This window comes from Artibeus jamaicensis, unplaced genomic scaffold (genome assembly GCF_021234435.1).
Source record: "Artibeus jamaicensis isolate MK-2021 breed Jamaican fruit bat unplaced genomic scaffold, CSHL_Jam_final contig_548, whole genome shotgun sequence".
Classification (NCBI taxonomy): domain Eukaryota; kingdom Metazoa; phylum Chordata; class Mammalia; order Chiroptera; family Phyllostomidae; genus Artibeus; species Artibeus jamaicensis.
In genome coordinates this window covers 8,715,087-8,723,123 of record NW_026521883.1, presented here as the reverse complement: position 1 = coordinate 8,723,123, position 8,037 = coordinate 8,715,087, and positions in this window count along the sequence as shown.

Below are 8,037 nucleotides of genomic sequence, written 5' to 3'. Positions count from 1 at the left end.
TGACAGTTCCCTGACCATGATGCCCAGGGCAGGGCCTGCTGGATCCCCTCTCCCACACAATCCTGTTTACTGCCTTCACAATACATAACCACACTGTCACTGTTTTGTATGCTTATTGTTAGCTCCCCAAGTGCAGGGATCTTGTCTGTCTTACTCACTGCTCTATCCCCTGCACCCAGCATACGACCTGAGACAAACAAGATGTTTAGTTACTATGTCTTGAATAAGTAAACTAAATCAGTGGGTTGGTCTGTTGATCAGTCAGGCTGCACGTGAGGAAGTCAGCGAGTCTTCCGTGAGCCTGCCCGTCAGACTGAGGATGTTGGTCAGCCTGGGGGAGGTCAGGCAGGCATGGCTGCTCTGGCTGCTCTGTGGAGCGGGTCTGTGCGACTGACTGATGAGCCCCTGTGAAGTCAGCCCAGGGTTTGGGGGGACACAAAGTAGTCAAAGGCTAAGGCCCACCACCAAGACGCTTCTCGCCCACCTGTCTACTTGGAGTCTCACTGCTTCGCACTGCCCAGCCGGAGGGCGAAGTGGGGGCGTACGGGGTGACTGGGGAAGATGCAGAGCCTGGCCCAACTCTGACAGCTGCAGCTCTGCCTCAGGGCTTGGAGCCCCATAAAAGTCTCACCTGGTGACTGCAGTGCTCAGGAAGAGCCTGTGCGGGAGGCACAGAGAGGGCTTTGTGGCTTCCTTCCCACCCCACCCAGCTTCCCGACCTGGGCCCTCTGCTCATGGAAACTCCCACGCTGCTCCTGGCCACCCGGCCCCCGGAGACAGGCAGTGGCACACGTTGCCACTGCCTGCTCTGCAGGGGGGGCAGGACATGGGCCTGTACCTCCAGGGGCCATTCCTTGCAACTGAACCCATCCTGGGTCCCCTCTCCATAGACCAGAGAAGGCCCAGCTCTCTGGTGGAGGAAGAGGCCCTGCATGGGAGCTGGCAACTTCACAGTTAACCCCGAGCTTCCCCAGGAACACCCTTGGCTATGGGGTCATGGCTGTGGCAGGAGCCCCTTCATGGATGAGGATATGTAGGAGGGTGTCAGAGCCACTTGTGGAGGAGGCAGCTGTTTGCAATAACTGGGCAGCGCACCCAAGCCACCGGCAATCCCTGAGCCTCCGTCCTGCTCACCGACACACTCCATGACCAGGGGGCCCTGCTTGGTGACATCACCTCCCTCACACAGTGCTGAGGGAAATGAGCTCAGGGAGGCCATCAGAGGCGGCCTGTTTACTTACAGAGACCCTGGCCGTCAGCAGCTCTTTGACCAGACATTTCCTGTCCTAGCCAGCATGAAGCAGAAATTTCCTTAAACACATTATTTTGGCCCCAACCCACAGCTTGCTCCCTTGCTTTGAGTTTTTTTTCAAGAGGAAAATTCCCAGTTCTGGTCCCAAAGAGAACAGCCTGGAGATGGTAGGGGGAGATCCCAATGACTCCCAAAAGGGCCTCTTGCAGTTTAAGTTGCTCCTACCTCCCCAGGAATCCTTGGGGCTGGGAGACCATCAGACCAACCCTCAGTCACCCATGTGTGCAAGGGAGGGGCTCAGAGGGGCGGCCAGCGTCACCCCAAGGCAGACCCTCTCCCACCTCACTCAGGGCCTCAGCCACTCTGAGCTCATCCGCACAACATTTCCCAACCCAGCAACTCCGGCTGGGCCCTAGGCCCCCCCTCCTCCCCTCGGGGTCAGAGACATCTCGGGAGAGCCCAAGAGCCACCGGTTATCTCAGGCCCCAGGGGATTCCCAAGATGGCCACCCCACCAGCCTTGGCTGAGAGGCACTGTCGCCTGCCCTCACCTACTCTCTTCGAGTTGTTCCTGCTGGAACTCAGCCATTCCGCAGGCGTTGAGGGTAGAGGGGACATAGAGGTCTCTTCAGTCCCCCAGTGCTCCAGGATCCTAAGGCCATCTATGCCAGGAGCAGACCAGTGCCCTCCCGGGAAGATCAGTCACGGGGACAGGTGCCCTCTGTCTCGCTGGGTCTGCCCACAGTAAGGGCTGGCCAGGCAGGCTCAGACATGCTGGGGAGCCTGAGGCCTCACCTGACCCAGCTCTGCTCTGTGGCTTGATCCTATTTAGCTCAGCATCCTGGGCACCAGGATGGGCTCGGGGCAGAATGAAGTCAGAGGAAGGCATCATATCTGTGTTTCACACGTTTACACAAGACGGAGAAACCATCCAGGGTCCCCATAGGAAGAGGTGAAGGGAGCAACTCATGCACAGATCTCAGTTGGCAGCTTCTTAGAAGACACTGAAAAAAGAGCCAGATCTTCTCACCTAACTAGCCCCCCCTCCCCGCAATGAACATCAACATGTGGTTCTAGTGATTTCAGTTAGTCAGTGTGTCTATTGAACCCAGAATTTATAAGGTACAAAAGTTGGAAAGACCCTCCCTAAAGACAGAAACTAACACTCACTGGACATCTGTGAGCCTGGCTGGGTGCCAGCGTCTGCACACATTCCTATCCAACACCCACGCTCTGAGGGGGACTGAGCAACTCCGAAGGAGACGCCGCTCCCACATGGCGGAGAGGGACTCTCTGAAGAGGCATCCCGAAATCTGGCTTCCAGAAAGTAATCAACTCACAAAATCAATCATACTCCTTCTGTAAGCCAAGCAAGGCCTGCAAGTTAAAGACATGGGAATCCAGCCCTTTCATTCTATAGATAAGGAAACCAAAGCCAGGTCGTAGGACTGAGCACACGATAGTTGCTCGGATCAGGCCCCCTCCCGCCACCCCGAACTGCCTCATGGTCCTAAGTCGGCCCAGGTGAAGGCAGGGTGGGAGAAAAGCTATGGACGCTGCCGTATAGAGGACCAGACAGACAGAGATGAACAGAGAAACACACACAGACACACAGGTGTCCACGCAGGCAGACATGCAGAGACTTGGAATCACAGGCACTTGTAGCCATGTGCCGTTTCACTCTCATCTGTCTATGTGATGTGTGGTTCCTTTCCAGATCACAAATTCCACAAGGAAACAGGCAGAAAGGGCCCTTACTCTGGGCTCCCCCTCTAGGTGGCCACACTCCACCGTAGACAGTGAGAAGTCCAGGGGCCAAAAGAACAGGCCTTCCTCCTGGATTACCAGGCAGGTGCATGGGACCCATTAATTCCTACTGGGAGCCATTTGGGCAGACTTTGCCAATGCTGTGGGCACCCCTAGGGCTAAAGGATGACCGAGAGGCGGCTGCTTGTGGAGTGCATGCAATGTAATGTGAGAAAAACGTGTACCAAGGCCCCTGAGGATACGGGACAGAGTCCCTAGCTGTGTGTTGCCAAGTTCCAACACAGAACTCAGGAGATGAGCATTCAAAACCAAACCCAGCCTTCTAGGTTTTTAGGGTTGAGTATTTTCCTTAGCAGTTTGCTTTGACTTATTCACATTTAAATATTTAGACATAAGAATATAAGCCTTCATTTGTACTCTTGCCCTGGGCCTTGTAAGTGTTGGGAGCTGCCCTGGACACCTCTATCACTTCCCAGTCTGGGCCCAGTCACAGGGCAAGCACTTTGCAGATGTTAGTAAACATGCAAATCGCTTTATGAATGAATTGATGAATGAGTGAATGAAAGCTTCTGCATAAATGTACACAGACAGGCATACATGTTTTCAGGGACTCACCAACACATTATTAATAAATACATGCCCATGCCCCCAGAGACACACATGCCTAAACTTACAGCTGGAAAGTCAAGGACACATGTACAGCAAAATAAGCCAAGTGCTCACACGCATACTTCCCGACACAGGCAGGCAGGAGCGGACCCACTTATCTGTGCAAAGACACAGAGACTTGTACTTTCCCTTGAAGCACACATGTGTATAAGGCTGCACAGACCTGGACACAAAGACATGCAGGCAAACACATAAGTACATGCCTTCCCACCCAGGAACCCAGCTCCAACCGGAAACACAGCTGCCTCCACATACAATCCACACTGACACATGCAGCTGCACAGAGACAAAGCTGGAGGCTGGGGACAGACTGTGAGATAGACACCTGTCCACAGAGACCCTGGGGCCGCCCTGGGCTCCCACACTGTCTGCCTGCCCCCCCACCCCACCCTGGCTGTCTGCTGCCAGAGGGGCTTCTGCGGGAATTCCTTTTGCGGACTGGCTGAGAAAGGCTGCTCTCTCCTTCCCCAAAGTCCCCAGCCAGAGTCCTGGGGCAGAGAAGTAGATGGCATGTGCCGGAGGGGTGGGGGTGGGGGGAGTCCACCGCCCCAAGCTCTCTGCTCTCTGTCCTGTCCACCTCCCATGGCCTGGCCAAGCCCGGATCGGGTGCTGGGTTCCAGACAGTGCAGGACCCCACTCAGGCCCCACTGCCCCAGCTCTGCTCCTGACAGGATGATTTAGGAGGAGCTGGTTGGTGAGCAGCCTTTTCCAGAAGCCTTGCTTCCTCAGGAAATGGCTTGGCCTCAACCCTGATCTCCAAAACAAGCGTAGGATGAAAACACCTCTGCTCCTCTGCGAAAACATGGGCCATCCCTCTCACACGTCGTCCCAGCCACCACAGCCCCAGCATCCCCAGGCAGTGGACAGCAATGGAAGGCCCATATCCAGTCCCACTTCTGCTGCTGACTCAGGGTGTCCACCTCTATAAAATGAGCCGTTTGGGTGTGATCATTTCAAATCTATCTAGAATGATGCAGGAGTCTCAAATTCCCCAGGAAGCCCTGGGCAGGGGTGACGGGCTTTGACCCCAGGGACAGTGGCCTAGTGTGAACCTCCTTGTAGGTCACAGTCGTTATTACAGAGCTTGTGTGGGAAGTAGTCTGAGGCTGCGATACCCAGCACTGGGGCAAAATGGGCACTCAAGGGAAGGCATGCCCTGTGCAGTGTGGAGACAGACAACGACCTCCCCTCTCCCTTCCGCTCACTCCCCATGTCCCCCAGGCCTCAGCTGGAGGTGGACACAGGGCTGCAGCCCCACCCAGGCGGGTGGAGCAACAGACATAGTGCTCATCACAGCTGGCTGGACAGGGGAGACTGTTTATTCTCTGATGTCAGAACATCACAGACAATCGGGGAATTTGGCTGCTGGCAGCTCCTGGATGTGAGGCCTCGAAGAAGTCAACCTAATCAGAACAGGCCGATGCCCACACTCTGAGCAGGCAGCAGGGGTGCCAGGGAGGGGCTGACCCTCCCTGCCCCACATGTGGTGCCACGTGAACCTCTGAGCCTGTTAGGTCTGTGGTTACGGGGCTGCAAAGGTCACTGCAGCTGAGCCCAGAGCTCTTGTGCATAGTGTGGGCATCGGGTCCCACTCCCAGGTGCCCTGGGGATGTGGCCGAGCTAACACTCTTAGCCTGGGAGGGGAGCTGATTTTGCACCCCCTGGTATGGAGGGTTTGACTCCAATGGCCCCAGCCTTCCTTTTTCTCCTCCCACCCTCTCAAAGCTCCTCTCACCCTTGACTCTCTAGTGGTCTCTATCTCACCACACACACCCCCACATTCATTATTAAAACCTGTTCTTAGCAAAGGCCGCCATCAGCCTTTTACATATGTGTTTGAATAAGCCTCAAATCAATATTTTAAACCTCTCTCAGGCCATTTGCATTTTAAGTCTAAGCCTTTTTAGTGAAACAAAGGCTCTGTCCCGCCTACCTTCCACTATTCCCAAAGGGACTTCTGGGGGAAGCAGAAGTCCCCAAAGGGAAAGCAAATGGAACTCCCTGAAATCAAGCAGTAGATGTTCACAACCTTCTCTGAAACCTTCATTCACCTGCACTGCCTCGCCAACACACCTTCTCTCAAATCTAACTTCAATCCCCTTTGCTGATATTTAATCATGACCTTCTACTATGGCAGGAGTTTGGAGATCCTTTCATCCATTTTTTCACTCAACAAACTCTTCTCAAGTGTCCACAGTTATCTTCAATACTCAGATATACAGAGACAACTTGGATGCTGCCCTTCGGCAGCTTGCAGTTGAATTGAATGCAGAAAACATCCCTAAGCAAAGCCCAGCCCACTAAGTTGTATACAGTAGGAATTCAATAAATGCTGCTTTCCCTTCTCGGGGCTGCACTATATGGACGCTGAAGAGAGACACCGGAAATTTTCTAAAAACCCTCCCCAGGTGGACAAGAGTGCCCGCCGGAGTGAGTGGTTTCTCTCTTGGTCCAGAGCACCATGATTTGCCTGGGATGTTCCTAACACCAGGTTGCAGAGGCACGCGAAGGAGAGGGGCTTATTCTAACCAGATCAGGGCTAGGGCAGCCCGGGACACTGTCTCCATGGTGCAGAGCCCCAGACAGTTCGGAAACAAACAGAAACCCATCCAGAGGGAAGAGACTGACAAAAGCAAAAACAAACAAAGACCAAGAGATGGAAAACTCAGGAGGTGGGGCAGGGTGGAGATGAGGGGACAGGGGAGGTGGGTGTGGGCTTCAGAGGGGACTTAGGGAGGGGCCTGGTCCTGGGATTTTTGTGTATGTGAGGAAGGAATCCAGTCCTACACCCCCCACCCAAGAATCACCATGGCAACAGGGAGGGTGAATGCTGCTGATTCCAAGCCAACACAAACCTCCTGGGTTTAGCAGCAGGAATGGACTCAGATGCATGGGGCCATGTTCTAAAGAAAAATATCTGAATTGGGCTCTTTAAATCACAAACTCCCCATCCATTCCTGGTTTGGCAGGCGATCAGTGTTTAACGAAGTGAACTAATAAGAAACAACAGTGAGCCCCATCCCTACCCCACACGGAAGCCCACAGAATAAAAGCCCTTCCCTTTGCGGTGGAAACTGACAGCTCACAGGATTCTCAGCACCTCCCAGAAGCAGGTACCTCACCCGTAGGAGACTCACTTGCCACCCCTCCCAAAGCTGTCCTTGACAGCGACTTTGGTGACACAGGGCTGATGGGACTGCTTTCACAAGACCAAGGCAGCTGGAGCTCCCATGTGAGGAGGTTCCAACCAAACTACCATCCAGCCTCCTCTGCCGTCAGCTGCCTGGTGAAGCTCTTGGCCCAGGGGGTTGGTCAGCACAGACACCGCTCCTTCCTCCTCCAGGAAAGTGTCTGCAGATGAGCCTGCTGAACCACTTCCAACACCCAAATGTGCCTTTGCCTGGAGCTGCCTGGCCTCTGGATGTAGGGTTGGTGCTACATAGAACTGAGTCTTTAATGTCCCTCCTACCTCTCTGTTCCCAGGGACGCAGAGACCTCATGCTCTCCCCCACGACCCTAAGTCTGGGCTGACTCACCCATTAGGCATTACAGGCACAACGCCTAAGGCCCACGTGGTTTAAAGTCTTCACTTCCTTTATAATCAGAAGGAAAGAATGAGCTTTCAAGTGGAAGAAAACATTTTAGTATATAATAATATATTCACCTCTACACCAATGTAGTTATATAATATAATTTTAAGAAGTATTTTTTTTAATTGAGGAAGGGACCCACGAAGGCAGAAGTTCCCAGGGCCCGAGAAAGTCGTCACGCAGGCCCACTCTAGTCTTCCCTCCTGCCAGCGCCGGTCCTCAGATGCCAGGGGCTTCCTTCCCCACGCCGGATGCGTCTGTCCAGTGGCCCCCACCAGCCTGGGAGCTCCTGGAGGGCAGGCCACCCTCCACTCACCCTCACGTCCCCCACGAACTCAGTGCCTGTTTCGCTGTCACATCAGATACTGCACTGCTTCTTTTTTTGGTGGGGGGTGGTGCGCAGGAAAAAAGGGCTAGGTTGTAAATAAACACTGCTTAAGGACCCCTGGAAACCATGCATAACATTTCACATTTACGCAGTCGGACTTTGTCCACATCGCCTACCCTGAACTCCTCCGGCCAAGTTCCCCAGTGAACTCCAACTCAGTAAATCCAATAGAAGCCTCTCAGGTATAACCTTGACTATGCAGCAACATTTGACACTGCTCGTCAAGCCCCCCTTGCTGGCTTCTGCGACACTGTTGTCTTGGTTTCCTCCTACTTCCCTGGATATTCCTGCTGTCTCCTTTGAGTGCTCATTTCCTCTGTTAGGCCACTAAAAACAGCCGGTCAGAGAAAGACAAACACCACACAATCTCAC